The following is a 24,702-nucleotide window of genomic DNA, read 5'->3' as shown; positions in this document are numbered from 1 at the left end:
TTTGAGATTAGCTGTCACTCCAGCTTGTGAAAATTTGTGCAGAATTCTTTTTTAAGGTGTCGATGTGTTCGGACCATGTTTTGCTGGCTATGAGCAAGTCATCTACGTAGTGAGTGACTGACTCAACTAATTCATCACCAAGAAACGTGTCTGAAGCGGTGATAAATACGCCTGAACTGACGTTCAGTCCGAAGGGAAGAACACAAAATTGATAAGTTCGCCTTCCAAATATGAAAGCAGTATATTTTCTACAATCTGGGGTGAGCGGGACTTGCCAGAATGAATTTGTCAAGTCTACACCAGAAAAATACCTAGAATCTAAAAATTTTTGGAGTCGCTCTTCTAAATTTTCTGGTTTCGTGCGGACTGGTAAAATAATTTCATTAATTGCGCGAGCGTCCAGAACAACTCTGATACTTCCATTGGGTTTCTTTACGACAAGTGAAGGACTGCAATAAGATGACGTGGAAGGTTCAATGATTTTTCACTCTATCATTTGCTTCAGCTCGTGCCATACTGCGGGTCGTTGTGACAGTGGCACATTATATGTTTTGTGGAAGAAAATCTGGTGAGGCTTAACTTCTATCTTATAAATGTATGTGTCGATCACACCCGGTCGCTTGCTGAAAACCTGTATATATTTAGACAAAACATCAAAGAGTTCATTGCATTCATCTTGTGTAACAGCTGTGGTTTGTGACAACTTATCACTAATTAAAACTTTAAGATCCTCGATCTCGGCTTCAGGTGCGTGTATCTGTGCATCAACTTCATCACTGTCGTGTATTAATTGAACCTTGTACCCAGTACAACATTTTTCATGTTTTTGAGTCATGGTATCCAGATCAATTGAAATTTCACTGCCCTCATCTCTAAGTATACATTTACGTTTGGAGAAGTCAATTGTGCTGTCCTTCTCACATAAAATATCTAAACCTAGTATGCAATTTGTAACCAGGTTTTGTACGACTAGGAATAGCCATTGTACGGTTCCATTACCTACCTTTACAGTCACAAATACCTGTTTAACTCTAGAAGACTTACTACCTACGGCAGTTAAAATTTTGCAATTCTGGACAGGATACTCTGGCACACGTTCAAATTCACACATCCTCTTATAAAAATCATATGATAAGACACTAATAGCCACTCCTGTGTCCAGTGTAATTGTAGTAGGAATACCACCTACAAAACCCGTGGTTGAGGCTAAAACAATTTCACTAGTTGATGAACGAACTTGCGTGTTCTCTTGCAAGAGTTCATCTGATAAATTCTCATCGTGATTGTATCTGATAAGTAATAGTGGTTGCCGTACACAACTGTTTGGTACATGTTCTTCGTGTGTTTGCAAAGTAGGTGAGTCAAATAGATAATTTAAATTGAAGTCGCCCCCCCCCCATTTCTTCCACAGTCACGACGTGGGGTACAGTTATGACTGTTCTTAGTTTGACGTCGCATTTGTACTGGGTGTAGACACTATCGGAGTTGAAGTGTCATTAGCTACTTCGATTACGTTTACGTTCGGGTACTGTCTGTTCCGGTCGCCGAACTGTTGTGTTCGTTGCACTTTTGTGTTTGGACTCACCCGCGGGTTCGTAGGTGCGTTCCTGTTTTGGGTTTGCATTTGCGGCGGCGAATTCCATTGGCTTGTGTTGTTTTGCTGCGCTAGTGTCGAAATATTTTGACATTGAGTAGCGTAGTTGTTGTTGTTATTGTTATTATAAATCCAGCTCTGTTGCTGGTTCGGTGAGGAATAAAAACTGTTTCTGCTTCGTTTGTAATTTTTTCTACCGTTTTGATAGTGGTTATTACTGTTGTTATTGTTATTGTATGATCTTTTGTGCGGATTACCGCTAGCAAGATAGGAATCATTGTTTGTGTTCTGTGTAGCATGTTGGTTTTTCTGCCTGTATGTGGGTGGTACGTTAACCTGTTGATTGTTTTGGCTTGCGTATCCGACAGAAGCCGGCACGTTTGAATTTAATTATCTACTGTGTGTACCTTGCATGGCGCTTGTTTAAACATTGTAGCAACTGTTTTACCGTGCGGAACACTGGTCCTCATACAGCATGTCAATAGAGTCAAGCACAGTAAGAAAATATTCTGCGTCATTAGCGGGAATGTGCAGAAGTTTTTCTTTTATATTGAATGGCAATCTCGCCTTTAATGGGCGGAGGATATCACACGTTGCAACTGGCTCGTCAAGGAAATGTCCCATGTTAAGATACTTTTCAAAATACCTGCGTAAATTACCATGTTTTGGATTAAATGGTTCTGGATCTACAATTTGTCTACGGAGTCTTTCTTGTACTGAGTGTGACCAGAATTTTGACAAAAATGCACGCTCAAACTGCTCTTACGTGGCGTATCTGTCGGCTTCATTGTACGCCCATACAGCTGCGTCGCCTTGGATGTCACCGACTACATAGGATAATTCCTTGTGGTCACTCGAAGTGCGAGGGAATGCATCACTGAATGCTTTTAGAAAAATGGCTGGATGTACAGTTCCCTGTTGTTTGGGGTGGCATTATGTGGGCCGACGTACGCCGCTGGTGGTCATGGAAGGCGCTGTAACGGCTGTAGGATACGTGAATGCCATCCTCCGACCGATAGTGCAACCGTACCGGCAGCATATTGGCGAGGCATTCGTCTTCATGGACGAGAATTCGCTCTCCCATCGTGCACATCTTGTGAATGACTTCCTTCAGGATAACGACATCGGTCGATTAGAGTGGCCAGCATGTTCTCCAGACATGAACCCTTTCAAACATGATTCGCATATATTGAAAAGGGCTGTTTATGGACGACGTGACCTGCCAACCACTCTGAGGGATCAAAGCCGAATCGCCGTTGAGAAGTGGGACAATCTGGACCACGAGTGCATTGATGAAGTTGTGGATAGTATGCCACGACGAATAAAGGCATGTATCAGTGCAAGAGGACGTGCTACTGGGTATTAGAGGCGCCGGTGTGTACAGCAATCTGGACCACCACCTCTGAAGTTCCTGCTATACGGTGGTACAAATGCAATGTGTGGTTTTCGTGAGCAATAAAAAGGGCGGAAATGATGTCTGTGTTGATCTCTATTCCAATTTTTTGTACAGGTTTCGGAAATTTCGGAACCGAGGTGATGCAAAACTTTTTAAAAATGTTTGTATTATCTCTTAGACTCTTTGCTGCAGGAGAGAAGTTGATATTTCTCTCATTTAGGGTTAAAGATGCGAGGTATTGCCAATATATCGGACTAATGGGCCTAGATCCAAGTAGTACACCTTGGGTTTTGGATGGCCTGAGCTTTAACGCTATATCCCCCGCCCATTTTGAGAGTGCACACAGGTCGATAATCACATTCTCCATAGCTATCTTCAGGTTTATTGGTTCTGACTTAGGTACAACTGGAGGTCATTAGCGTACATGTGGTTTTTGTGGTATTTGCAATAGGACAAAGCTGATAACACATCATTGAGATACAATGAAAATCGGTATAGGATCTAATACCAAACCCTGAGGAATGCCTGATAGTATCTGCCTCCAATGTGACCTTGCGGTGCCAGAAATGACGCGTTGCTGGCGAGACTTCAGTTATGAGCGAAAAAACTTGGCGAGAAATTTATGCTTTAAGTTTGGCAAGTGAAATGTGGAAGTGATAATGTGAAAGGCCTTGCTGAAGTTTTACATGATAGTCGTCTCTTGTGCAGCCATGGTATCGTTCAGGTCATCTGTTACCTTAATTAAGACATAAGCTGTGCTGCGGTGTCTACGAAAACCTGATTGGTATTCGTCTAGTAGGTTGTTTGTGCTTTGGTAGTTTGCTAGCTGGTCATGGGCTGTATATACGGATACCTTAATCAATACAGGAAGAATGCTAAGAGTTCGGTAATCAGAGGGTCCTTTGACACCGTCCTACTTTGATAGTGGCTTCGATAGTCCTTGTTTCCAGGTCTCAAGGAAAACACTTGTTAAGGACTGGCTGAAGATATCTGTTATAGTGGGTAATAGTAGGTCAATAATAAGCTTCATCATTTTGACTGTGACACCATCGTGTCCTGTAGATGCTAATCTGAAACGCATTGTGGCTTTTTTGACGGTATTACTAGTAACGTGCTTTAGATAATTTTTTCGTAGTTACAGTCGTTTAACGCCATTAAGCAATCAGTGAGTCTCTGATTCGTTTGTGGTTCAGTTGTGGTTATAGGTAGTGTGAAGTACTCGTTCATTTCTTCAGTTGGGACAAAGGGATGATCTACGACTTTTACTCTAACTACACCAAGATCACGCAGGGCTTTCCATAGGACGGCTAAGTGGGTGAATAATATTTTATCTAAGGAGCTTATTTGTTGTCTTGCTAAATTCAGAGGGCTTTACTGCCTCATGATAGAGATAGCTTTATTGATTGAGATTACTGTCAACAAGGATTTCGTGGATGTTGTTGAACTGTACAAGGGAGCGGCACTCGTTAGGGAAAGCTCATGGACACTGATTCCAACGCGGACGCAGACGAAGCGTCAGAGACGCCACGCAACTTGAGCAGGACGTTCTTTCGTATTCAGTGTGTCGCAGTTACCCTTCGAATTTGTTCTGTCCAGTGTCACATCTAGATAATTTCGCTGTCTGCATCAGTAATCATTAGAGAAATCACATATTCATACGATACTGCAGTGCCTGTGTTATTCTGACTGCGATGCAAACTTCCTTTGGACATGCATCCATGTACTAAGGAACAGGCACTGAGGCGACTACAGCCGTTATGAAGGACATTAAATGTATTCGCAATTCCGAATAAGAACAATCATCATCTGCAGAATGGAATGACGAAGTTTATGTCGGACCGGGACTCGAACCCAGACTGCCCGCTTATAGCGAGCAGTCGCCTTACCATTTGGCTACCCGTGCCCGGCTCAGAGCCCCACTTAAACTCCCATAAGTCGTCAACCATGCGACTACGACCTGTAATCGTACATCCATGATGTATATTCCCACACAGGTCAGACGTTGTACATGAAAGTCGTTTGCCCAGTATCAGCAGATAAATACGATATTGCAGTGCAGTGCTATTCTGATTACGATGCGGAGTAAATGTGGATTTGTACTGCTGAAGGTAACAACAGAGTGTTGTCACAGTACCGTGATCCTGCTATGTAACAGCCATTCTGGTATTGGTGTTCTAAAGCAGCAGCTCATTATACCTTCTAATAGTAGAATCACAGAAGTTTTGGGAACTACTGCTGCCTTTTCTTCCTCTTAAAGTGAAAATAACCCATCGTCGTCGTAACTGCCGTCTGCTTCACGTCTGCTGTGCAGCGAGCTACCCAAATTTAAGTATTAACTGTATTTTTCTTACTTGTCACTTCTTCTTTCGTGTGTTTTTGCTTTTAGGAAGCTTTATTTGTCGAGTGTTATTAATAGTGTTCCATAGATTTCGTGTTTGTTTTGAATACAGTCAGAGAGAGTCCCTTTAGTCAACCATAGTGCCAGTAGTGCTAGTGGCTCAAATGGTTCAAATGGCTCTGAGCACTATGGGACTCAACTGCTGAGGTCATTAGTCCCCTAGAACTTAGAACTAGTTAAACCTAACTAACCTAAGGACATCACACACATCCATGACCGAGGCAGGATTCGAACCTGCGACCGTAGCGGTCTCGCGGTTCCAGACTGCAGCGCCAGAACCGCGCGGCCACTTCGGCCGGCGTAGTGCTAGTGTTTGTTTTCAATACATTCCAGAGACAGGTAGTGCTATTTTCATTGTTTGCTACAAGAAGTGGCTAAAAACCACAGTTTAGTCAACAATCAGCCTCCTTTAGTGAATTAGCAGTATAGTTAAAAGTTGATTAACTCTCTACAGTAAATTGATTTCTTAGTATGGATAGGATGTGTGACTGCTGTGTACGGACGCAGGAGGAGCTGGCCACTGTTCGCGAACAGCTGAACGTGTTGATGGCCGCGGTCAGCCGTCTTCAGGCTGCTGCCTCGGAGTGTAGCGGCAGTGGGGAGTCTGGTGCGTCGCATGGTACACCCCAGGTGTTACATGCTTCACCCACTGTCCCTGCTGTCGAGACATCTTCGCGGGTACCGGGCGCGGTTGGGCCACCCTCTCCGAAAGGGGAGTGGCGGGTTCAGCGGCGTTCGCGGCGCACGACGCGGAGGGTCAATGTGGAGGCTGGCCGTGTGGCATCGCCCGCTCTGCCTGTGAGTGGACATGTGGCTGCTCCTTCAGCAAGGTCCGAGCAGGCACACGGGAGGAGGGGTTTATTAGTTATTGGGAGCTCCAACGTTAGGCGGGTGATGGAGCCCCTTAGGGAAATAGCGGAAAGCTCGGGGAAGAAGGCCAGTGTTCACCCTGTCTGCTTGCCGGGGGGTCTCATCCGAGATGTGGAGGAGGCCCTGCCGGCGGCGATAGAGAGCACTGGGTGCAACCGACTGAAAATTGTTGCTCATGTCGGCACCAATGACTCCTACCGTCTGGATTCAGAGGTCATCCTCAGTTCGTACAGGCGGCTGGTGGAATTGGTGAAGGCGGAAAGCCTCGCTCGTGGGGTGGAATCAGAGCTAAATATTTGTAGTATCGTTCCCAGAACCGATCGCGGTCCTCTGGTTTGGAGCCGAGTGGAAGGTTTAAACCAGAGGCTCAGACGATTCTGCGGAGATCTGGGGTGCAAATTTCTCGACCTACGCTATCGGGTGGAGAAATGTAGGGTCCCCCTGAATAGATCAGGCGTGCACTACACGCCGGAAGCGGCTACAAGGGTAGCGGAGTACGTGCGGAGTGCACATGGGGTTTTTTTAGGTTAGAGAATTCCCTCCCTAGGCCCGCAAAGACGCCTCCTGAGACGCGGCAAGGTAGGAGTAGGCAAAATGCAACAGGGAATAACAATATTAATGTGCTAATAGTAAACTGCAGGAGCGTCTATAGAAAGGTACCAGAACTGCTCTCATTAATAAACGGTCACAACGCCCATATAGTACTAGGGACAGAAAGTTGGCTGAAACCAGACGTAAACAGTAATGAAATCCTAAACTCAGATTGGAATGTATACCGCAGACCCCCCCCCCCCCCCCCCCCCCATGAACCATGGACCTTGCCGTTGGTGGGGAGGCTTGCGTGCCTCATCGATACAGATAGCCGTACCGTAGGTACAACCACAACGGAGGGGTATCTGTTGAGAGGCCAGACAAACGTGTGGTTCCTGAAGAGGGGCAGCAGCCTTTTCAGTAGTTGCAAGGGCAACAGTCTGGATGATTGACTGATCTGGCCTTGTAACAATAACCAAAACGGCCTTGCTGTGCTGGTACTGCGAACGGCTGAAAGCAAGGGGAAACTACGGCCGTAATTTTTCCCGAGGGCATGCAGCTTTACTGTATGATTAAATGATGATGGCGTCCTCTTGGGTAAAATATTCCGGAGGTAAAATAGTCCCCCATTCGGATCTCCGGGCGGGGACTACTCAAGAGGATGTCGTTATCAGGAGAAAGAAAACTGGCGTTCTACGGATCGGAGCGTGGAATGTCAGGTCCCTTAATCGGGCAGGTAGGTTAGAAAATTTGAAAAGGGAAATGGATAGGTTAAAGTTAGATATAGTGGGAATTAGTGAAGTTCGGTGGCAGGAGGAACAAGACTTCTGGTCAGGTGACTACAGGGTTATAAACACAAAGTCAAATAGGGGTAATGCAGGAGTAGGTTTAATAATGAATAGGAAAATAGGAACGCGGGTAAGCTACTACAAACAGCTTAGTGAACGCATTATTGTGGCCAAGATAGATACGAAGCCCACACCTACTACAGTAGTACAAGTTTATATGCCAACTAGCTCTGCAGATGACGAAGAAATTGAAGAAATGTATGATGAAATAAAAGAAATTGTTCAGATTGTGAAGGGAGACGAAAATTTAATAGTTATGGGTGACTGGAATTCGAGTGTAGGAAAAGGGAGAGAAGGAAACGTAGTAGGTGAATATGGATTGGGGCTAAGAAATGAAAGAGGAAGCCGCCTGGTAGAATTTTGCACAGAGCACAATTTAATCATAGCTAACACTTGGTTTAAGAATCATGATAGAAGGTTGTATACATGGAAGAACCCTGGAGATACTAAAAGGTATCAGATTGATTATATAATGGTAAGACAGAGATTTAGGAACCAGGTTTTAAATTGTAAGACATTTCCAGGGGCAGATATGGACTCTGACCACAATCTATTGGTTATGACCTGTAGATTAAAACTGAAGAAACTGCAAAAAGGTGGGAATTTAAGGAGATGGGACCTGGATAAACTGAAAGAACCAGAGGTTGTACAGAGTTTCAGGGAGAGCATAAGGGAACAATTGACAGGAATGGGGGAAAGAAATACAGTAGAAGAAGAATGGGTAGCTTTGAGGGATGAAGTAGTGAAGGCAGCAGAGGATCAAGTAGGTAAAAAGACGAGGGCTAGTAGAAATCCTTGGGTAACAGAAGAAATATTGAATTTAATTGATGAAAGGAGAAAATATAAAAATGCAGTAAATGAAGCAGGCAAAAAGGAATACAAACGTCTCAAAAATGAGATCGACAGGAAGTGCAAAATGGCTAAGCAGGGATGGCTAGAGGACAAATGTAAGGATGTAGAGGCTTATCTTACTAGGGGTAAGATAGATACTGCCTACAGGAAAATTAAAGAGACCTTTGGAGACAAGAGAACCACTTGTATGAACATCAAGAGCTCAGATGGAAACCCAGTTCTAAGCAAAGAAGGGAAAGCAGAAAGGTGGAAGGAGTATATAGAGGGTCTATACAAGGGCGATGTACTTGAGGACAATATTATGGAAATGGAAGAGGATGTAGATGAAGATGAAATGGGAGATACGATACTGCGTGAAGAGTTTGACAGAGCACTGAAAGACCTGAGTCGAAACAAGGCCCCCGGAGTAGACAACATTCCATTGGAACTACTGACGGCCTTGGGAGAGCCAGTCCTGACAAAACTCTACCATCTGGTGAGCAAGATGTATGAAACAGGCGAAATACCCTCAGACTTCAAGAAGAATATAATAATTCCAATCCCAAAGAAAGCAGGTGTTGACAGATGTGAGAATTACCGAACAATCAGTTTAATAAGCCACAGCTGCAAAATACTAACACGAATTCTTTACAGACGAATGGAAAAACTAGTAGAAGCCGACCTCGGGGAAGATCAGTTTGGATTCCGTAGAAATACTGGGACACGTGAGGCAATACTGACCTTACGACTTATCTTAGAAGAAAGATTAAGGAAAGGCAAACCTACGTTTCTAGCATTTGTAGACTTAGAGAAAGCTTTTGACAATGTTGACTGGAATACTCTCTTTCAAATTCTAAAGGTGGCAGGGGTAAAATATAGGGAGCGAAAAGCTATTTACAATTTGTACAGAAACCAGATGGCAGTTATAAGAGTCGAGGGACATGAAAGGGAAGCAGTGGTTGGGAAGGGAATAAGACAGGGTTGTAGCCTCTCCCCGATGTTATTCAATCTGTATATTGAGCAAGCAGTAAAGGAAACAAAAGAAAAATTCGGAGTAGGTATTAAAATCCATGGAGAAGAAATAAAAACTTTGAGGTTCGCCGATGACATTGTAATTCTGTCAGAGACAGCAAAGGACTTGGAAGAGCAGTTGAATGGAATGGATGGTGTCTTGAAGGGAGGATATAAGATGAACATCAACAAAAGCAAAACGAGGATAATGGAATGTAGTCGAATTAAGTCGGGTGATGTTGAGGGTATTAGATTAGGAAATGAGACACTTAAAGTAGTAAAGGAGTTTTGCTATTTGGGGAGCAAAATAACTGATGATGGTCGAAGTAGAGAGGATATAAAATGTAGACTGGCAATGGCAAGGAAAGCGTTTCTGAAGAAGAGAAATTTGTTAACATCGAGTATAGATTTAAGTGTCAGGAAGTCTTTTCTGAAAGTATTTGTATGGAGTGTAGCCATGTATGGAAGTGAAACATGGACGATAAATAGTTTGGACAAGAAGAGAATAGAAGCTTTCGAAATGTGGTGCTACAGAAGAATGCTGAAGATTAGATGGGTAGATCACATAACTAATGAGGAGGTACTGAACAGGATTGGGGAGAAGAGGAGTTTGTGGCACAACTTGACCAGAAGAAGGGATCGGTTGGTAGGACATGTTATGAGGCATCAAGGGATCACCAATTTAGTATTGGAGGGCAGCGTGGAGGGTAAAAATCGTAGGGGGAGACCAAGAGATGCATACACTAAGCAGATTCAGAAGGATGTAGGTTGCAGTAGGTACTGGGAGATGAAGAAGCTTGCACAGGATAGAGTCGCATGGAGAGCTGCATCAAACCAGTCTCAGGACTGAAGACCACATCAACATCATCATCACCGCAGAGACAGGCTGGACAGTGAAGGGGGAGGCGTGTTTATAGCGATACGAAGTGCAATAGTATCGAAGGAAATTGACGGAGATCCGAAATGCGAAATAGTTTGGGTGAAGGTCACGGTTAAAGCAGGCTCATACATGGTAATTGGATGTCTCTACAGGCCCCCCTGGCTCAGCAGCTGTTGTGGCTGAGCACCTGAAGGATAATTTGGAAAATACACTCCTGGAAATTATAAGAACATCGTGAATTCATTGTCCCAGGAAGGGGAAACTTTATTGACACATTTCTGGGGTCAGATACATCACATGATCACACTGACAGAACCACAGGCACATAGACACAGGCAACAGAGCATGCACAATGTCGGCACTAGTACAGTGTATATTCACCTTTCGCAGCAATGCAGGCTGCTATTCTCCCATGGAGACGATCGTAGAGATGCTGGATGTAGTCCTGTGGAACGGCTTGCCATGTCATTTCCACCTGGCGCCTCAGTTGGACCAGCGTTCGTGCTGGACGTGCAGACCGCGTGAGACGACGCTTCATCCAGTCCCAAACATGCTCAATGGGGGACAGATCCGGAGATCTTGCTGGCCAGGGTAGTTGACTTACACCTTCTAGAGCACGTTGGGTGGCACGGGATACATGCGGACGTGCATTGTCCTGTTGGAACAGCAAGTTCCCTTGCCGGTCTAGGAATGGTAGAACGATGGGTTCGATGACGGTTTGGATGTACCGTGCACTATTCAGTGTCCCCTCGACGATCACCAGTGGTGTACGGCCAGTGTAGGAGATCGCTCCCCACACCATGATGCCGGGTGTTGGCCCTGTGTGCCTCGGTCGTATGCAGTCCTGATTGTGGCGCTCACCTGCACGGCGCCAAACACGCATACGACCATCATTGGCACCAAGGCAGAAGCGACTCTCATCGCTGAAGACGACACGTCTCCATTCGTCCCTCCATTCACGCCTGTCGCGACACCACTGGCGGCGGGCTGCACGATGTTGGGGCGTGAGCGGAAGACGGCCTAACGGTGTGCGGGACCGTAGCCCAGCTTCATGGAGACGGTTGCGAATGGTCCTCGCCGATACCCCAGGAGCAACAGTGTCCCTAATTTGCTGGGAAGTGGCGGTGCGGTCCCCTACGGCACTGCGTAGGATCCTACGGTCTTGGCGTGCGTCCGTGCGTCGCTGCGGTCCGGTCCCAGGTCGACGGGCACGTGCACCTTCCGCCGACCACTGGCGACAACATCGATGTACTGTGGAGACCTCACGCCCCACGTGTTGAGCAATTCGGCGGTACGTCCACCCGGCCTCCTGCATGCCCACTATACGCCCTCGCTCAAAGTCCGTCAACTGCACATACGGTTGACGTCCACGCTGTCGCGGCATGCTACCAGTGTTAAAGACTGCGATGGAGCTCCGTATGCCACGGCAAACTGGCTGATACTGACGGCGGCGGTGCACAAATGCTGCGCAGCTAGCGCCATTCGACGGCCAACACCGCGGTTCCTGGTGTGTCCGCTGTGCCGTGCGTGTGATCATTGCTTGTACAGCCCTCTCGCAGTGTCCGGAGCAAGTATGGTGGGTCTGACACACCGGTGTCAATGTGTTCTTTTTTCCATTTCCAGGAGTGTATTTCGAGTAGATTTCCCCACCATGTTATAGTTCTGGGTGGAGATTTTAATTTGCCGGATATAGACTGGGAGACTCCAACGTTAATAACGGGTGGCAGGGACAAAGAATCCAGTGAAATATTTTTAAGTGCTTTATCTGAAAACTACCTTGAGCAGTTAAACAGGGAACCGACTCGTGGCGATAACATATTAGACCTTCTGGTGACAAACAGACCCGAAATATTTGAAACAGTTAACGCAGAACAGGGAATCAGCGATCATAAAGCGGTTACTGCATCGATGATTTCAGCCGTAAATAGAAATATTAAAAAAGGTAGGAAGATTTTTCTGTTTAGCAAAAGTGACAAAAAGCAGATTACAGAGTACCTGACGGCTCAACACAAAAGTTTTGTCTCAAGTACAGATAGTGTTGAGGATCAGTGGACAAAGTTCAAAACCATCGTACAATATGCGTTAGATGAGTATGTGCCAAGCAAGATCATAAGAGACGGAAAAGAGCCACCGTGGTACAACAACCGCGTTAGAAAACTGCTGTGGAAGCAAAGGGAACTTCACAGCAAACATAAACATAGCCAAAGCCATGCAGACAAACAAAAATTACGCGAAGCGAAATGTAGTGTGAGGAGGGCTATGCGAGGGGCGTTCAATGAATTCGAAAGTAAAGTTGTATGTACTGACTTGGCAGAAAATCCTAAGAAATTTTGGTCTTATGTCAAAGCGGTAGGTGGATCAAAACAAAATGTCCAGACACTCTGTGACCAAAATGGTACTGAAACAGAGGATGACAGACTAAAGGCCGAAATACTAAATGTCTTTTTCCAAAGCTGTTTCACAGAGGAAGACTGCACTGTAATTCCTTCTCTAGATTGTCACACAGATGACAAAATGGTAGATATCGAAATAGACGACAGAGGGATAGAGAAACAATTAAAATCGCTCAAAAGAGGAAAGGCCGCTGGACCTGATGGGATACCAGTTCGATTTTACACAGAGGACGCGAAGGAACTTGTCCCCCTTTTTGCAGCAGTGTACCGTAGGTCTCTAGAAGAGCGTAGTGTTCCAAAGGATTGGAAAAGGGCACATGTCATCCCCGTTTTCAAGAAAGGACGTCGAACAGATGTGCAGATCTATAGACCTATATCTCTAACGTCGATCAGTTGTAGAATTTTCGAACACGTATTATGTTCGAGTATAAAGACTTTTCTGAAGACTAGAAATCTACTCTGTAGGAATCAGCAAGGGTTTCGAAAAAGACGGTCGTGTGAAACCCAGCTCGCGCTATTCGTCCACGAGACTCAGAGGCCCATAGACACGGGTTCACAGGTAGATGCCGTGTTTCTTGACTTCCGCAAGGTGTTCGATACAGTTCCCCACAGTCGTTTAATGAACAAAGTACGAGCATATGGACTATCAGACCAATTGTGTGATTGGATTGAAGAGTTCCTAGATAACAGAACGTAGCATGTCATTCTCAATGGAGAGAAGACTTCCGAAGTAAGAGTGATTTCAGGTGTGCCAAAGGGGAGTGTCATAGGACCGTTTCTATTCACAATATACATAAATGACATCGTGGATGACATCGGAAGTTCACTGAGGCTTTTTGCAGATGATGCTGTAGTATATCGAGAGGTTGTAACAATGGAAAATTGTACTGAAATGCAGCGAATTGACGCATGGTGCAGGGAATGGCAACTGAATCTCAATGTAGACAAGTGTCATGTGCTGCGAATACATAGAAAGATAGATCACTTATCATTTACCTACAAAATAGCAGGTCAGCAACTGGAAGCAGTCAATTCCATAAATAATCTGTGAGTACGCATTAGGAGTGATTTAAAATGGAATGATCATATAAAGTTGATCGTCGGTAAAGCAGATGCCAGAGTGAGATTCATTGGAAGAATCCTAAGGAAATGCAATCCGAAAACAAAGGAAGTAGGTTACAGTATGCTTGTTCGCCCACTGCTTGAATACTGCTCACCAGTGTGGGATCCGTACCAGATAGGGTTGATAGAAGGGATAGAGAAGATCCAACGGAGAGCAGCGCGCTTCGTTACACGATCATTTAGTAATCGCGAAAGCGTTACAGAGATGATAGATAAACTCCAGTGGAAGAATCTGCAGGAGAGACGCTCAGTAGCTCGGTACGGGCTTTTGTTAAAGTTTCGAGAACATACCTTCACCGAAGAGTCAAGCAGTATATTGCTACCTCCTACGTATATCTCGCGAAGAGACCGTGAGGATAAAATCAGAGAGATTAGAGCCCACACAGAAGCGTACCGACAATCGTTCTTTCCACGAACAATACGAGACTGGAATAGAAGGGAGAACCGATAGAGGTACTCAGGGTACCCTCCGCCACACACCGTCAGGTGGCTTGCGGAGTATGGATGTAGATGTAGATGTAGATGTAGATATATTTATTACGAAAAGTAACAATAAATTTCCCTGAATGGTAAAAAACTGTATTTTTTTGTCCAGGGAATGGAACCTGTCGTGGCATCGTGCTTGAGGTTGTAAGTGGACCTCTGCTAACCGAGAGTTGAAACCTGTTGTGATCACAATTTTTTTTCTTACGATGAAAAAGAAAAATTACAAGTTGCAGCTTGGTATGGAGCCCATGTTAAACTCGAAAAGTGAGATCTAAGACTGGAAGAAGAAGACAACGGCACACCTGAGGCAGGACCATACTGGTGGCAGGAGTATTCACTTATAACAGTGCCGTGTGCGTGCATATATATACTATGCAAAACACTGCGCACTGCATACCACAGGGTACTTCCCATTGCTGCATGTATTGCGTTTCTTGCATTTGTACATGGAGCAGGGAAGAATAACTGCTTGAACTTCCGACGATTAGACTAATCTTGTCTTCGTGGTCTCTACTGCGGCAGCACGTAGACAACTGAAGAATAACTGCAGATCCTTCATTAGATACTAGTTCTTGGAGCTTCGCGAGTAGGCTTTCTCTGAATAACTGGCGACAGCCAGTTCATGGTTTTCAGCATTTTGGTAATACTCATCGGCGAGACGTTAATAGCTGTGACCGTAAGTGCTGCCCCTCTTTATATACGGGGTGTGAAGCTTGTAAGTGCACATATTTGTATTGGTGACCGAGGACTGTATACTGAAAAACAATACAGCAGTATCTGCTTTACTTTCAGGCTATTAATTTGTAACTCCCCACCTGTTGATTGTCTGGATTTTGCGTATGTTCGCCGCTGCCAAACAACTTACAGAGAAATCGGGAGTGGAAATCTATCCAAGAATGGATAACGCTACATTTAAATGTCACCCTGTCACCCCTAATTAATCTGCAGTAGTAGTATTGACGATAAATCATTCCGAACATGAACCATAACGAACACTTAGGAGGTTCAATGATATCAGACGATTACACAGAAATAAAATAAAGCAAAGGGTGAATTCAGGATCAAATTACTGAAAGTAAAAGCTCTACTGAGACCAATGCTGAATAAAAACACAAATGAACCATTCACAAATTGCCCTCCTAGCTGGGATTGGCAGTGAACTGTGTCAAAATCGGTACAAAACGCGATCTCTTATAAACTGGCTGACCGACTGACATCGACACAAAACGAAAAATAAGAAGAATCACTACACCCCAAAGTACCTCAGTTGAAACAGCAATTTCACGTGCTCCAGCTATTTAACACTACTCCTAATGCAGGCCGAAGCGGGAGCGATCTCACCGTACTGCTGCTGCTGTGGCCGCCGTCTCCGGCGGGCGGCGGCGCAGCCGTGGAATCCGGGAATTACACTCTTACAATACTTGGACAACAGACCGCTGTCAGTAAACTTCTCAAATTGCGACAGTCTTCCTATCAGCAAAGAGCTGACAAGGCTCACGTCCTCTCACAAGGGAACCTCCCCATCGCACCCCCCTCAGATTTAGTTATAAGTTGGAACAGTGGATACGCCTTGAAAAACTGAACACCGATCAATCGAGAAAAAAGGAATAAGTTGTGTGGAACTACGAAAAAAAATAAGCAAAATATACAAACTTTGTAGTCCATTCGCAAGATATGCAACATCAAGGATAGCGTGAGTTCAGGAGCGCCATGGTCCCGTGGTTAGCGTGAGCAGCTGCGGAACGAGAGGTCCTTGGTTCAAGTCTTCCCACAAGTGAAAAGTTTACATGTTTTATTTTCGCAAAGTTATGATCTGGCCGTTCGTTCATTGACCTCTCTGTTCACCGCAAGGACATAGGTCAACCGACTCCTCCACAGCAAAACACGTATGATATACTCTATACGACACTCGTGACGGCATGAGCGTCACATTACAGGAATATGTTGTCGACCCACCTAACTTGTACACTTGCCGAATGGGTAAAAAGATGCTTCTACCTTGCCCGATTTAGGTTTTCTTGTGGATGTGATAATCACTCCCAAAAAAGTGATGAAAACATAAGAGTTTGTCACATAAACTGAAAATAAAAAATTAAACTTTTCTCTCGAGGGAAGACTTGAACCGAGGACCTCTCATTCCGCAGCTGCTCACGCTAAACACGGGACCACGGCGCTCTTGAGCTCGCAGTTTCCTAGATGTTGCCTATGTTGCACATGGACTACTCAGTTTGTATATTTTGCTTATTTTTTCATAGTTCCACACAACTTCTTCCTGTTTTCTCGATTGATCTGTGTTTAGTTTTTCAAGGCCTATCCACTGTGCCAACTTATAACTAAATCTGAGGGGGGTGCCATGGGGAGGTTCCCTTGTCAGAACGAAACCCCAAGACGGAAGACCTCGACAGAGAGTCGAGCAAGATCGCTCTTCGCCTCTGTTTACCCCACCGAAACTTTACTGAGCGAATCACATCCCTAGAATCGCTCAAAATACCCTGTTTCCCAGTGCCGACCAATGTACGGCCTGGGAATCGAACTATTTTCCGCAATTCTTCCCTTTCTACCAAATTTAACGAGTAAACTCCGCCCAAGCCACCTGGGAAGATCCAAAGCTGTGGGCAACAACAATTTTTCCGCAATTTTTAATTCCTAGGGGACTCCTGGCCTGCCCCACTTCAATTACTCGAAGGCATAAAATTAGTGGAACGTAGGCAAGAGCACATCTAGCAAGCCACTGTTTTGTAAACACCTGAGGTTACACACCTGATGACGTACTGGCAGACTGCTGGCCGAGCGCTGTGCCCAGTGCCTCGCATATATTGCACTGACGTAAAATCTGATAACTACAGAATCGCGTAATTCTCCCTGTATTACATATCCAGCGTGCCGATGCGTTTCCACGGACATTTCATACACCGTAATCGAGAGTATGACTCCAACAAACAACAACTAATTATCTACTAAGCGATTGCGGACCTGTCAGACGTTTTTATTGACCTAAAGTGCTCGCAAAGTGATTATAGTCATGTTAAATGGACTCATGTAAGGGGCAAGACCGTTGCCACATTACAAATTATAGCTATTCAGAGTAGTATGCTTTCCCGGCCGGTGTGGCCGAGTGGTTCTATGCGCTTCAGTCTGGAACCGCGCGACCAATACGGTCGCAGGTTCGAATCCTGCCTTGGGCATGAATGTGTGTGATGTCCTTAGGTTCGTTAGGTTTAAGTAGTTCTAAGTTGTAGGGGACAGCCACGCGGGATTAGCCGAGCAGTCGAGGGCGCTACAGTCATGGACTGTGCGGCTGTTCCCAGCGGGGTTCGATTCCTCCCTCGGGCATGAGTGTGTGTGTTTTGTCCTTAGGATAATTTAGTTTAAGTGGTGTATAAGCTTAGGGACTGATGACATTAGCAGTTAAGTGCCATAAGATTTCACACACATTTGAACATTTTTTTTGTAGGGGACTGATGACGTCAGATGTTAAGTCACATAGTGCTCGGAGCCATTAGAACCATTATTGGTAGTAAGTTTTTAGTTTGGTTAGTAACTCCAAGTACATGTGGCAAGAGTAAGCCATTAATGCTTATTTTCGCCTGGACAGCAGGTAAGGTGTAAAAGTGTGAATACGTAGACGCAAAACTGGTAGTTTATACTGGCAGGCACACTCCACTTAGTGGTGCAGGTATGACTGTTCAGAAAACATCGGGAAGTAAATTATATGATGCATTTGTGAAAGACAGATGCAAACAAACAAAAAAAAGCAAAAAACAAAAAAAAAAACAGCTAAAACAGTTAAATGTGAGCATGTTAAGGTACCAGTGACAAAAATATCTCCACTTACACCCCTAACACCGTGTACGTTACATACTACCAATTAGTAATATTCGGTATGGGTCTCATACAATTAAACGATTTTCCATTTTGGAAACTTGTTTAATTGTATCTATAACTGTTTAGTAAGTAGCCTCCTCTATAGAAGCCCTCCTTAATATATTTTGCAGCACTACAAACTGGAATTAACATACGTTTTATTTGAGTCTTACATTTTTCGAAACATTGCTGTGTCTCAAACGAAAGTCTGTATTCGATACTAAACATAAGTTGCTGCTAATGCTCTGTTTTAACTCTCGAATTTTAACCTCTTAATTGGTCTCACTTAAAGTGCTTCGCAGGGGCTGGGCTTTGGATGCGTGGAAAACACTTTGACGCTTAGAATGAAATTAATCATGGCACATACATTATCTGATGAGAAGTATTTGCAGACGTGTTAGTGGACATTAAGAGGGCTGTTTGGAGAATATGATTCCACACAAAGGACCTATCATTTGCCGTTCCCTCCCCCCTCTCACCCCTCGTACAGTTTCACCCCTGTCAGTTTTCGCTCCGGCCTGGTACCCACTGCACGCAGATCACTCAGTTTGACGCGCTTGACGCCAATCTCTCCTTGGCGCCGGAAGTGAAACTGAACGTGAATCCTTTCCATTGGACTGGCACAACGTGAGCCACGACTGCAGACCCCTTGTTTCGACTGCACCGGCGTCGCTCTTTACACCACAAAAGCGATGCTTTGCACTGACCACACTGAGCCGTGCGCGGCTCGTGTTCATTCCGTTTATTGTTTGTCATCTTCTCTTACGGTACTGCTGCCTCGTTTTCTTATTCCATTTACTGGCGTCACTAACTTCCTGCCTTACCTGCCCGTGAGTGGCAGTAGCAGCGCTTATCGATAAGTGGACTGCGTACCATCTCTGGAGCGACCGATAGTATTTCCGGGTCGTCGTGTGGCTGCAGCAGGGAGACGGGGCATCAGTCGGCGACGGAACGCTAGTGAGGCGCGGACAGTGAGTACTCGCCCGGCCGTTTCAGGGCCCCTTCAGTTGGTCATCTTGCGGGACTTGGGTCGGTTCCTTCCTTGTGCAGAGGTGTCGGATGGCCAATGGGCAAGTCTTCCCTCTACATTGTTGGGTCCGAGTCAGAGTCTCCGGGACGTTGTCTGTCGGAAAGGAGTTGAGTCAGGACGCAGCAGCAATGTTCAGTCCAGACGCAGCAGCAGTGAAGTTGGGGACGGAGCGCCAATGAGGTGCGGACAGCCAGTGCTCGCTGACCGCTAGCGACACACATGAACTGTCCGATGGAACGAGATTGGAGCAGGACGACCGTCGGTCGGTAGTTCAGATGGTCGTCTCATTAGGCGACGTGTATTTGGTCTTTTGACCGTTTCTGGGCCTCGTCACTTGGTCATCTTCCCGGACGTGGGTCGGTTCCTTCCTTGTGCAGAGATGTCGTGGCCAATGGGTAAGAGTTACTTCTGCATGGTTGGGTCCGAGCCAGTGTGCCCGGGTCGCCGTGTCTCCGAGTTCCCTACGGACATGGAGTTGAGTCAGCTTCGGACAGCCAAGACTCGCCCGACCGTCGCCGACACACGTAACTTGAGTGGGAACGACCTGGGTTGGTCGTTCGGTTGGTCGCCTCATCGGACGACGTGTATTTGGTTGGGTGGTTGGTTGGTTTGGGGAAGGAGACCAGACAGCGTGGTCATCGGTCTCATCGGAGTAGGGAAGGATGGGGAAGGAAGTCGGCCGTGCCCTTTCAGAGGAACCATCCCGGCATTTGCCTGGAGTGATTTAGGGAAATCACGGAAAACCTAAATCAGGATGGCCGGACGCGGGATTGAACCGTCGTCCTCCCGAATGCGAGTCCAGTGTCTAACCACTGCGCCACCTCGCTCGGTGTATTTGGTCGCCGAATGCTTGTGGAGATACTCTGTGTGTCGAATTGAATCGTCCTTGTTGTTCCACAGTGGTTGCTTTTACGATTGTTCGAGTTCTTGTGCAAGTGTGTTTACGTGGAACTGTGAGTAGCTTCTGTGATTTCCCGATCATGGACTGTGCAGCTGATCCCAGTGGAGGTTCGAGTCCTTCCTCGGGGATGGGTGTGTGTGTTTGTCCTATGGATAATTTAGGTTAAGTAGTTGTAACGCCGGAAATGCATATCCTCCTATTTCCATCTATTGCACTGCAAATTTTTTTCCTTATTTTGTTACCTGAAGATATAACATTTCTGTGTCTTTGTATATTGTAATTGTTTTACTATTTGTATATATATGCATTTATGTCGATGTATAATTGGTTTGTTTCGTAAATATTATTTTGTGAATATTATTTGTATTTATACGCTGGGTCTGGCCTAGGGAAAACTATACTATCGAACGAATACATCGATAGGTCGTGTGGAGAACGAAAGTGTTTAGGATCTTTGGTAGTGTTAACTCTGTCGCGTGGAGCGCGGGCAGAGAGGGAGTCTGGCTGGGGTATGGCAGCGGAGCAGGTGTGTTGTGTGAAGCTCCCGCGAGTTGCCGCGCTTTCAGGGTTTGGCAGCACGTAATTGCGCTCGACTTACGATGATAGTTTCTGACACGGTGTCGCGGACGGGAAGCATTAGCTGGCGCACATCAAGAGCCCGTTTCGTCTGGTGACCGTGTCGAGAAGAAGGCGCGCCAGCATCCAGCTTCTGCAACAGCGACGGCCGACAATGAGTGACTGTCGCCACCTCCTCGATCGACGGCTTCAAACCTTCAATCAGCCAACAAGGAAGACTGGAAGCACGTAAAGTTTTAGAACTGTATGGCAGACCTCAGCTTTTCAAACTTTTAAAATTGTTGCATCACAAAATTACAGCAACTTAGCATGAACCTTTGTTGCTCATTGTCCCAATTACATTGCCAAGCAGGGTCCTTTCCTTTTCCGAAATGAACCCGAGTGTCGTTGAAATTCAAACGCCAGCATTAAAGTAATATAATTAGATGTCACTGCTTTAATTTCAAAGTTCAGTTAAAGTATTCATAGCTGGCTACAATATTTAGATTACACGAGCACAAATTAAGAGTGCCAGTTTTGTTAGCATATTTTAGCTTACCTGTGACTGCAGATCAGCTTGGTACGTACTAAATTTTACTATTGTTAATTGTCCAGAATCATTTAATTTAAGTTCAAAGTTAAATCTCTTACTTCTAAATTGCGTAGATTCAAGTAGCTTTTGAAATGATTGTTGAGGTAGCCCAAGACTAACTGTATTTTACTGAATTTCGATATGCTTCAAAAACAAAGTTCACTATTAATCTCAGTCACTAAATTAACTTTCAGTTTTCCGGTTTTATTAATTATTTTGCTAAATTAAGTCAGAGTGTAGCGAAATTTATTACTTCTGACAAACTTTGTTTTCACACTACACGTGTCAACCTTTAGTTGCCACGCTTCTAGTGCTAATTATTTGTGTAATAACCTTTCTTTTTCAGTTACTATAGTAATTGTCCTTAGGACTGGCGACCGTAATTTTCCCAAATCTCAAATATCTTAATTACCGCTGGTTAATTGTTGACGTAACGGCCGCACATTTACTTTCTGTATTAACTTTACCCCTTTTCAAAATTAATTTCCACCAGTTTCATTTGCATTTTTCCTTTCATGTAGATGTAACCCTTTCCTCCCTCTTTACCGACAGATTAACTTCGGTGACGATTGCTTTCCCCAAATTTCCATTAGGTACACGCGGTTTAATTTTTCACTGTCATTCAGGTCGATAAGTGAGGAGGAGGTTACATAGTGCGTGAGCTTAGGAATTGATGACCTTCGCAGTTAGGTCCCATAAGATTTCACACACATTTTAAAATTTTTCTGTGATTTCCACTGAGCAGATGAATGCTGTCTGCGTACTGGAGTAGGCTGTTGGTCGGTTGCGACAGGCTGTTGGTTGGTTCTCCAGTCGTCCCTAGGTCGTGATGTCGTTCAGTGTTACGCTTGGCTGCCTGTCTCAGCTAAACTGATGTTAGAGTTTCCTCCCCAGGGCGACCCTTGGAACACTTCTGAGCAGCACTGTTTGTTGTTTGTGATTGTCATTTTATTTGGTCGCAGGTTCTGTGCCAGGCCTTCAGCCGTGTATTAATATTGTCTGCTCTATGTGTAGTATATGAGCTTTGGCCGAACCTCATGTCAAGTATTTTAAGATTAGGCCTTCAGCTGCGTTTTCTTTAAAATTCTTGTTGCTCTGCATTTAGGCCTTCAGCCTCATTTGTTCCAAAATCTGTGGCTTTAATATATAAATCCTTGTCTGTAAGGTTGCTCTTTAATTATCTTGAATTCTTAAAACGGCCTTTAGCTGTGATCTGTAGATGTCTATCTTAAGGTTTTCTTTAATTATTTTGAGTAATTGTTTGGGCCTTCAGCCGACAAGATACTTCAAGTTTTCTTAAGATGGTTTGCTGCTGTACTGGGTAAAAGCTTATATTTAAAGCCTCTCTTTTATTATGCTCAAAAAAAATTTTCTGAGCTTTCAGCCAAAGAATTAATTTGAATTTACCTTAATATGGACTTTAGCCAGAATTTGTAAATGCTTGGCTTTTAAAGAATTTCCTTAGCTGATCTCAAATATTATCTTGGCCTTTAGCCGAGAAGTTATTGCAATTTTACTTAAGTAAGGCTTTCAGCTGTTTCTCTAAATATTGGTGGTTTAGAAGGAATTATTTAAACTTATTTTGGAAAAATTACTTGGGCCCTCAGCTGTGAATTGATCTTTGTCGTTTTAAAGAGAAAATTGTGCATTGGTTTGAGAAGTAAAGTTATATGTGTTCTTGTATAACTAACAGTAATTGACCTTGGCCCCTTTCCATAACCTGGTCCGCCCTGTCCTGCGAAACCAGATTCCACAAACAAATACGTGGCGTCTGAGGAGTCGCTCGACCACTGTACCACATTCTTAACTCCCGTCGACAGCCACTGTGCTGGCTGGACTGCTGGTGGTGCTCTGTGTGCTGACGTAAGCTGACCTCAGCACATCGGTCGGCAAAGACCAAGTGCGAAGGTCGATAAGTAGCCTATCACGAGAGAGGCCAGAGACACGCCGACAACGCCCTCTCGGCAGCAAGTGTTTAGGCCGCCGCCGCTTGACTGGAGGGCCGCATTCAGCGTCTCACTCTTGCAGTTTGGCGTCTGTCATTCACTCGCAGAGCGGGCACAGTTCGTCGCAGTCTACGGCAGTATGTAGCGTCCAAATTCGTGACTACAGCGAGACTAAAGTTTGTAATAACAAGATTACCGATCTTACCTGCAAGAGGACTATTACTGAGGAGCTTGTACCACAACACGTGGGCTCTATTCATGTTAAGTTCCACTTGGTGTAAATAAAGAACTGTACTAATCCACGTGTGCATTTGTGATGTACAAAGAGGAGACCCATAACAACATCCTCTCCCTTGCTTCCTTGTGGTACGAGACTGTACAGTGGCGAGCGGGGGATAATACAGCGGCGACGAGGATACTACAGTCTGAAACTCACGAGCGATTCCCTCAGTTGATTTCGTGCTCAGTGATTCCTGCCATCAGTACCTGAGGCCTGCGTCGTCTCGGCTTAGCTGCGGTTGGCGCTCGGCGTTTCCACTTCGCAGTCACGTCACCAACAGTCGACTTGGTCATAAAATGGATTGTGGATGTGGAGGAGAATGGAGAGAATAAGCTGGACGTAAAGTGAGTAATGAAAGAGTATTGGAAAGGGTTGATGAGAGATGTCTGCTGGAGGTTGTAAGAGAAAGGACAAAGAACTGGTTGGCAAATTCATCGAGAAGGGAGTGCTTGCTAGCAGATGCTTTGGAAGGATTGATCTGTGGGAGAAGACTCAGAGGAAGAAGGAGATACATGATGATAGACGGCATAAAGGGAAGAGGAAATTATGCAGACCTGAAGAGGATGGCAGAAGACCGGACAGCCTGGAGAACTACCATGTGAAAACCTGCGTGTTGGCAGGGCACTGATAACGGTGAGTGCCCCTGATGCGTTTGTTACTGAGGTGGCATCCAGCGACTAGTCCACATCGCAAGTCACTCAGCTCTCCAGGCCTGTTCATTCTGCTCCTACTGCTTCTCTACCGACGGATAGTGCAGCCGGCCGGAGTGGCCGAGCGGTTCTAGGCGCATGAGTCTGGGACCGTGCGACCGCTACGGTCGCAGTTTCGAATCCTGCCTCGGGCATGTATGTGTGTGATGTCCTTAGGTTAGTTAGGTTTAAGTAGTTCTAAGTTCTAAGGGACTGATGACCTCAGCTGTTAAGTCCCATAGTGCTCAGAGCCATTTGAACCACTTTTTTGATAAAAAAGTGAACGTAGATGAAAAGAAACTCGAGTGCAAGTAGTGAGACAAAGGAGTATGTGTAGTCGAGATTACGTACGACATTTGTGGTGGAACATGGATATGTGCTTGTAAGTAGGCTGTTTATGTTTTCTTATTGGCAACGTCACGTAGCGCTCTGTATGAAAATCACTGGCTGTGCTGTTTCATGTATTCTTATTGGCAACGTTACGT

The sequence above is a fragment of the Schistocerca nitens genome, chromosome 5 (assembly GCF_023898315.1).
Source record: "Schistocerca nitens isolate TAMUIC-IGC-003100 chromosome 5, iqSchNite1.1, whole genome shotgun sequence".
In the NCBI taxonomy this organism is placed as follows: domain Eukaryota; kingdom Metazoa; phylum Arthropoda; class Insecta; order Orthoptera; family Acrididae; genus Schistocerca; species Schistocerca nitens.
This window is presented reverse-complemented; position numbering follows the sequence as displayed.